We start from the raw sequence: 8,979 nt of genomic DNA, 5'->3' as shown, positions 1-8,979 counted from the left end.
CTTTCTCAATGTATGTTTCCTGAGATAACTCAAGAATATGACGTTTACGATCTCTTCTGATTCGCATGCCAAGAAAGTGTGTAGCATCCCCCAAATCTTTCATTGCAAAATTATTGCTAAGTGTTTTCTTCAAGTTGGCAATTTCCGCAATGGATTTCCCAGCTATAAGCATGTCATCAACATACAAAACTAGAATGATCATCGAGCCATCATCTAGCTTTCTTATGTATAAGCAGTGATTCTCTTTGCTCCTTTTATATCCTTGAGACCTCATACATGCATCAAATTTATGATACCACTGCTTTGAACCCTACTTTAAGCCATAAAGTGCCATTTTGAGCTTACATAGTAGCTCCTCACGAGATCGTTCTCCTGAACAAACCCTTCAAGCTGCTGCATGTAAACATTCTCATCGAGATCCCCGTGAAGAAATGTTGTCTTCACATCCATTTGGACAAGTTCCATGTCCTCCATCGCTACAAGACCAAGTACGGTTCTAAGCGTTGTCATCTTGACCACAGGCGAAAAGATTTCATCACAATCGACTCCCTTTTGCTGTTTGAACCCTTTGGCTACAAGTCTAGCCTTATACTTTAGATTTGGATCACCTGAGGTAAACTTCTTCTTGTAAACCCATTTGCAAGGTAAAGCTTTCGCATCATTTGGCAGTTCTACCAAGTCCCAAGTGTCATTAGCTAGAATCGTGTTGTACTTAGATTCCATAGCCTGCTCCCACTTCACCACATCATCTGTCATCATGGCTTCTTGGTAGCAGCTTGGCTCACTGCAATCGGTCAACATGATGTAATCAAGACCTGGCTCAAAACGTGTAGGTGGACAAGAGACTCTAGTAGACTGTCTCACTCCTTGGCCATTCCTATCCGCTCCCTCTGGAGCATTGCTAGTGGAAGGTCATCACTAGCCCGTTGAGTTGATTTCACTGTCTGTGAGGCAACATCCTTAAAAGTGACTCTCCAAATTTCTATTTCCTTGATAGGTTGTTTATGCATCTTCGACTCATTGAACATCACATCTGAACTACGGATGACTCGACGAGATTCCGAGTGCCAGATACGATATTCCATCTCTCCATCTGCACCATATCCAATGAAATTACATTTGTGTGACTTTGGCTCTAACTTCTGTCGAAGTTGTTTAGGCACGTGAGCATAAGCTTCGCAACCAAAAACACGTAGATGGTCATAGTGGGGCTTACGTTTAGACTATAACTCTTCTGGAATCTCATAATTCAATGGCGTACTAGGCGAACAATTTATAATGTGCACTGCGGTCAAGACGGCTTTTGCCCAGAAGCCTTGTGTGAGATTTTCCCTAGAAAGCATGGTTGTGACTCATTCTTGAATCATATGATTCATGCGCTCAGCAACTCCATTTTGAGCTGGTGTGTATGGTGCAGTAATCTGCCTTTTAATCCCCCTTTTAGCACAGAAATTGTCAAACTCCTTGGAGACATACTCTCCACCGTTGTTAGTTTGCAACCTCTTGAGTTTCTTGCCAGACTGATTCTCAACGAATGCTACAAAAATTTGGAACACAGGAAGAACTTGATCCTTATGTTTCAAAGGATATACCCACACCTTTCGAGTAGAGTCATCTATGAATGTTGCAAAATAGCTGGCCCCCCTTAGAGATCTGGTTGACATAGGACCACAAACATCACTATGCACTAAATCTAGAGGTTCAGCTCACCTTTGACCCAATGGTAAGTGCAGAGACCTAGTCTGTTTGCCATAGATACAGTGCTCACAAACAGGAAAGTCGACATAAGACAAGACAAGTAAGTAGCCAAAACGAGTCAGAGTTCTCATTCTTTTTTGGCTAATATGACCTAGCCGGCAATGCCACAACTCAGTAGATGGCAGCTCGGCTATAGATATGCAATCATGACCAACATCTGACACATGCATGGAATACAAGGTAACATGCTTCTAACCTCTGAGTTCAACAAGATTACCTTTGCGTACTATCCACGAACCATTGCCAAATGTGGTGTTGTAGCCCAAATCATCAAGCTGACCAACAAAAATCAAGCTTTTAGTCAACTTGGGCACATGTCTGACATTACATAAAGTAAAGTGCGTGCAATTCCTTAGATGCAATTTGACGTTTCTGACACCCTCAATGTCTAGTTCATAAGCATCACCAAGTCTCACTTTTCCACAAGAGTGAGAATAAGTAGAGAACCACTCTCTATGTGGTGTGACATGGAAACTCGCACCAGAATCTACTATTCAATTCTGTGCATACTGTACATCTTCTGTAACAAGAGCCTCGACAGGTAGATCTGCTGTGAAGACCAATACGTCAGAGGTAAGTGGGATAAAAACCGATGGAAGAGTCTCTACAATAGGAGCGTTTGAAGACTCTAGCACATTGACCTCCTCTAACTTTGCTTTGCCCTTGTTTGAATCATCAGACTTAGAAGTTTCACCGGATTGTTTATCCTTCTTGCTTTGCTGCCATTTCCTGCAATCCTTCTTCACATGCCCTTTTTTATGGCAGTGATAGCACTCGACATTACGCATAGAACCCCGAGACTTACAGCATGAGCCCCCACGTTCCTTGCTTTTGGCACGACTTTGAGTGCGACCCCTCTGTCTATCACTAGCAACATACGCATCACCATCTTTCTTGCCTTCGAGAGATTTCCTGCAAATCTCCTCGGTAAACAGACTCCCAAGGACGTTGTCAAGAGTTTTTTGGAGCAAGGGATTGTGCATATGTATATACACATGCATGGTGCATCGAATAACGGATTGCCCATTTTCCAGAGATAGGTGGTTACATGGGGCCCACATGTGTACAGGTAGGACAACATGTACATAGTGCATCGATTTTCATTACCAGTACCAGTGTGTTTTTTCTATAATAATGAGGAGTTGGTGCGCGTAAAACTTCTCAAGGAAGCTATCCGCGGGCCAACGACATGAGGTAAGCAGGTGCGTGAGATGGCATCTAGTGGCGTCAGGAGGTCGAATGGGGTCAATACTTGCACGTGGATAAGTACGGACGCAACGTGGATGTTTTCTTGTGATAATTATGCAGAAAGGTCATCATGAGGACCACTTTTTGGGGCCACTTCACGTGGTGGCGGGATGCATTATTGAAAAAAGTCGAGTGCCATGTGTGCGTATGGAAACAGTAGGGTGACAACTATGGACTGCGAGGTCAGTTTTGGCATGTTCGGGGTCCGTTTGAGGTCATCTAAAAGACCAAGGGTGCCCAAGTAATAAAGCTAAGTGTGGGAACTGAAAAAACAGAGAGAAGACCAGAAAAAACCTGGAGAAGAGAGGAGGATCAACCGCAACTCTTTTTTTGGGGTTTTTGGAGTCTGTTTTGGCCGTAAACTGCTCATCCGAGGTCGGATTTGAGCACTTTGACATTGTAGACTGGGGTTTTGGACCGTTCTGGACACGATGGCGCTGTCCATTTTGCCAAATTTCTCACTGTTTTTCTGTTGTTTTGGTTGTGTAAGTTTCTCCTATGAGCGAAGCTTCTTCTCGGGTTTGTGATTGTATCTGGCTTATTTTACCCATATTGTGGGAGCTATTTGCCCCATTGGTGTTGGCCCAAGCTCAATTGTATCTAAACATCAGAAATTACCCTCTTTTGAGTTGAGTTTTTTGGGTGTGTGTGTGTGTGTCTCTCTGTGTGGAGTGGGTAAAAGGGTAGTCTCTCTCCTCTCACTCCATCGGTGTGTTCCCTGTCTCGGCCAGGTGGGTTGTATAAGCCGAGTGGTGCCCCAAAGTGTGTGTGTGTGTGTGTGTGTGTGTGTGTGTGTGTGTGTGTGTGTGTGTGTGTGTGTGTGTGTGTGTGTGTGTGTGCGTGCGTGTGTGTGTGTGCGTGTGTGTGTGTGTGTATCATCCCAAGAGTGTGTGTCGGGTCCTTATAGAGGCGTTCTATGTGTTTTCATCCCGCTCACATTCTTTTGGTGCCCCCACGGAGGATCTTCTTCGAGTACCTTTTGCTTCGAGCTTCAAGCTTCGAGATTCGGGATTACAGGTTGCAGACTACAGGTTATAGGTTACAGGTTACAGGGACAGGTACAGATACAGGTACAGGTGATTCACACAGATATACTAGCAGTGGTGCACTTGTCGTTGTTGTGGGTATGCATCACTTGGCGCCTGTTTGAGCGCATTATCTGTTGGATTGTACGTTACTTGTGGAAACTGCCAATTGTACACCTTTGTGGAGCCATACTTGGTTTTATTTGGCAGTCCCAGCCATTTCTGAGACTTGTTCTGGAAGATAGTCATTTCTAAGACTTGACTATACGCGATTTGCATAAGCCTTCGTGTGAGGGTCGATAGCGTGAGGTTTTATTGAGCTGGGGGATTCTCAAATGTGGAGATCCTTTCGGTGATACATGTAGCTGGAGCACCCTATTCGTGACCTCGCCATAGGCTATGTACTAGTGATTCCTAATTGATACTCGGGTTCTATTGTTTGCAGTTTATGCATACATATACAGTCTATATTTTGGGTTCTCATTGCTCTACTTCTGGGGAAATTCTGTCAAAATTTTTCCAAGTTATGATGGCTGGTCTTTCGGTCTTTTAAGACATTTATGCTGTTATGCTGCTGAAATTTTGGCAAAATCAGAGGATAAGACAAGTGTGCTTTCTTCGGAGCTTCATAGATGGCTTTTAATGGATAATCACGATGGACCTCAATTCACTCCTTTTCATTTAACTCAGAGAATTTAGATAAATGTTCATGTGTCCAGGAAGATTTTTTTCCAACAGTGCATAGTCTTTATGTATGGGCCGAGAAGATTAAGAGAGATCCTGGAATGTCCTTTGCCTGTTGTAATTCCGATGATTAACTATGAAAACTCATTTGATGTGCATGTGTTTGTCCTTATCTAAAGTTGAGCTCCATTGAAGTTTCTAGGAATTGAGTCAGTAAAAAGTTTTGGGTTCTTGCATGTGTGTTCGAAGGGGTTCTCAAAGCATAGTAACTTGGGTAGCCATGGCTTTCTCTTATCCGGAATTTCATGGAAGAAGTGATGAAGATGTGGAAGACTTCTTGGAAAAGATGGAGGTTGCATGCATTAGCAACCAGATTCATGATCCAGCACATATGTTACGTCTTCTCCAAATCTGTTTGAAGAGTGATGCACGAGTTTGGTCCAAAGCATTTGAAGAGGAGTTGCGTGTGGCTGATCCACCTGTAAGATTGAGTTGGGACAATCTACGACATGGATTAGAAGTGGAGTTTGTGAAGGTAGAATATCCTGACAAAGTGTGCAAGAAGTACAGGGTTTGGTGCAAAAGAAAGGTGAGCCAGTAGATGTGTACATACATAAGTTCTCATTGGCATGCGAGCGGATGTGCAAGGCCTTAGCACCACAAGTACCCCCACCTGATATGATGAAGAAGGACAAGTTCTTGGCTGGTCTTTGGGAGAATATACGTTGGAGAGTGGATCTAAAGAAGCCTAGGACATATGAAGATGCACTAGAGGTAGCAAGGAACAAAGAGTGGAAGTTGAGAAAAATGAGCCAGCTAGGGGTGGAGTCTTTGCCCATGAGGTCTGAATTTCAGCCTATGGACTCTTTACAAGGTCTCATGCCAGGGGTTCATCATGAACCAGTGGTTTTTGTTACTCCTCAGGTTATGCCAGCAGTGGTCACTACAACAGTGCAAGATGATGGGCTAAGGCAAGACATGAGGCAAGTGGTAGATTTAATGAATAATCTTAGCCTAAACATGCTAGGTCAAGTGGGAAATAATTGAGGTCGAGGGAGGTTTGCAAATCAGCTAGGAGGTGAAGAGAGACCTAGGAATGGTGTTGGACAAAGTAATGGTAGGTTTTGGAGGCAGACGCCCACATGTTATAATTGTGGAGAGTTGGGCCAGATCAGCCCGCAATGTGATAAGCCACCAAGGATGGGGGGAGACATGTATCCATTGCCAAGACAGGTGCTAACTAGGTCCAATGATTATGGCATCAAAATTAAGGGAGATGAAGGAACCAGTGGATTAACCCAGGAGGAAAAGGGAAAGACAAAAGTGCTAAGTGTAGTCACCTTGGAGAAGGCATCAAAGCTAGAGGATACATTAGTGATGCCTATTGGGAAGAGGACCACAGAGGAAAAGGAAGGAAGAAGTGCCCAGGTCCTAGTAAGAAGAAGGGAAAGAGTCATGAAGGTGAGGATGTCAAGGCCAAGAGGAAAAGGAGGGCTCGTCACAAGTTTCATGTTTCAGATTTTCCACTAAGGGATGGGCAATTAAGCTATGACTTGAAGGAGGATTTGACAAGCAGGAAGGCAGATGTTACTTTTGGGCAGCTTATAAAGATGGTGCCTAAGCTAAAGAGACAGTGGAAGAGGATGGCTAACCCAATGGAGAGAGAGCCAGAGAGAGGTTCAGTGAAGGTGTTGGCAATGGATGAGCTACCAGACATTTGCCCAATAGTAGATGTGTGGCACAAAAGAAAAAATCTGGGACAAGGTTATGTTGATGGCAGAGCCCAAATATGTGTCATAACACACTCATGCGTTGAGAAGATGGGTCTTACAGTGATTGGGGTGCCAGGCTTTTGGATCAGATTGGCAAACCATCATAAAGTAAAATGTTTGGGTGTTGTAAAGAGCTTAGAAGTGGAAGCATATGATGCAAAGGTAGTGGTTGATTTTCATGTGATGCCAGCAGGGTTGGGAGCATATCCTATTATATTGGGTAGACCATGGTTACGTGCAGTAGGAGCTGTTCAAGATTGGAGACGTGGTACGATTAGACTCTATGGAAAGACAAGTGCCAAGAAGCTATATAATATGGACACAAGGAAACGATTGGAGGATCTCTATGAAGATGAGGATGAGTCTAGTGATTGATGAGGACAATGATAGCACTACCAGTAGTGATGAGGATGCTAATGTTGCATTTCTTTTGATGGACAAAGAAATCCAGGAGTCTGGTTTAGTTGCATTTGCAAATGAGGTTGAAGATGAAAGTGAAGGGCCTTATGAAGTGATTGAAGGGCTGATGCAAACCAAGGTTGAATTGTCAAAGAAGCAGGAGTTGATGACACAAATGATCAGTGGAGACCTCTCAGCTATGGAGAAGAAGATATATTTGCACATGCAGGTCTATGCCAAAGTAATTGATGGTTTTCTTGATGCAAAGTTGATATATGGCATCTCTACAGATTTTCCTTGGGAACCAGGTGGAAGCTTGATTAAGCTTTTGATGCAGGGAATGCCAAGTGTTTTTGTGTGGGATCCAGGTGGAATGAACATCGCTTTTTGCTGCTGCTCATCATGAATGATCTAGCAGGCTAGGGGATGGGCAAATTATGTCAGGAGTTTTTTGGAGCAAGGGATTGTGCATATGTATATACACATGCATGGTGCATCGAATAACGGATTGCCCATTTTCCAGAGCCAGGTGGTTACGTGGGGCCCACATGTGTACAGGTAGGACAGCATGTACATAGTGCATCGATTTTCACTATTACCAGTACCAGTGTGTTTTTTCTATAATAATGAGGAGTTGTTAACGCGTAAAACTTCTCGAGGAAGCTATCCGCGGGTCGACAACATGAGGTAAGCAAGTGCATCAGATGGCATCTAGTGGCGTCAGGAGGTCGAATGGGGTCAATACTTGCACGTGGATAAGTATGGACGCAACGTGGATGTTTTCTTGTGATAATTATGCAGAAAGGTCATCATGAGGACCAATTTTTGGGGCCACTTCATGTGGTGGCAGGATGCATTATTGAAAAAAGGCGAGTGCCAGGTGTGCGTATGGATGTAGCAGGGTGACAACTATGCACTGCGAGGTCAGTTTTTGGTCTGTTCGGGGTCCGCGTTTGAGGTCATCTAAAAGGCCAAGGGTGCCCAAGTAATAAAGCTAAGTGTGGAAACTGAAAAAACAGAGAGAAGACCAGAAAAAACGTGGAGAAGAGAGGAGGATTAGCCGCAACTGTGTTTTTGGGGTTTTTGGAGCTTGTTTTGGCTGTAAACTGCTCATCCGAGGTCGGATTTGAGCACTTTGACATTGTAGACTGGGGTTTTGGACCGTTCTGAACGCGATGGCGCTGTCCATTTTTCCAAATTTCTCACTATTTTTCTGTTGTTTTGGCTGTGTAAGTTTCTCCTATGAGCGAAGCTTCTTCTCGAGTTTGTGATTGTATCCGACTTATTTTACCCATATTGTGTGAGCTATTTGTCCCATTGGTGTTGGCCCAAGCTCCATTGTATCTAAACATCAGAAATTCTCCTCTTTTGAGCTGATTTTTTTGGGTGTGTGTGTGTCTCTCTCTCTCTCTGTAGAGTGGGTAAAAGGGCAGTCTCTCTCCTCTCACTCCATCGGTGTGTTCCCTGTCTCGACCAGGTGGGTTGTATAAGCCGAGTGGTGCCCCATAGTGTGTGTGGTGTATCATCCCAAGAGTGTGTGTCGGGTCCTTATAGAGGCGTTCTGTGTGTTTTCATCCCGCTCACACCGTCATTGTATACTAGACCGGTACCAGGTGTTGAGTCGCTAATTGCAGTACAGAACGTATCCCAAGATGAGGGTAAACTGCATAGCAAGAATATACATTTGATTTCCTCATCAAAGACCAAACCCTGAGTGTTCAACTGAGTGAAAATGATATTGAACTCACTAATGTGAGTAGAAATAGTGCCCTCTTCCTTCATACGAAGGTCAAACAGCTTCTTCATCAAGAAAACCTTATTAGTGGCACTTTTGTTCTCATAACTGGAACACGACTTATCCCATACATCTCTAGAAATCCTTTCTTCAACTATAGTAAAGTACACAGATTCAACCAAATTCAAATGGAGGGTAGATTTTGCCTTAGCATCAAGTTTCTCCCACTCAATATTGGTATACTTTCCCTCTAGGTGCTCCATGATAGGATCTAGCGTGCCTTTTCGTATAAGAACATCTTGAATCTGCTCTTTACAGAAAGCAAAATTCGTCCCATCAAATTTCCGAATATTGTAGA

Source organism: Adiantum capillus-veneris, chromosome 12 (assembly GCF_014529385.1).
Source record: "Adiantum capillus-veneris isolate H3 chromosome 12, ASM1452938v2, whole genome shotgun sequence".
Taxonomy (NCBI): domain Eukaryota; kingdom Viridiplantae; phylum Streptophyta; class Polypodiopsida; order Polypodiales; family Pteridaceae; genus Adiantum; species Adiantum capillus-veneris.
This window is presented reverse-complemented; position numbering follows the sequence as displayed.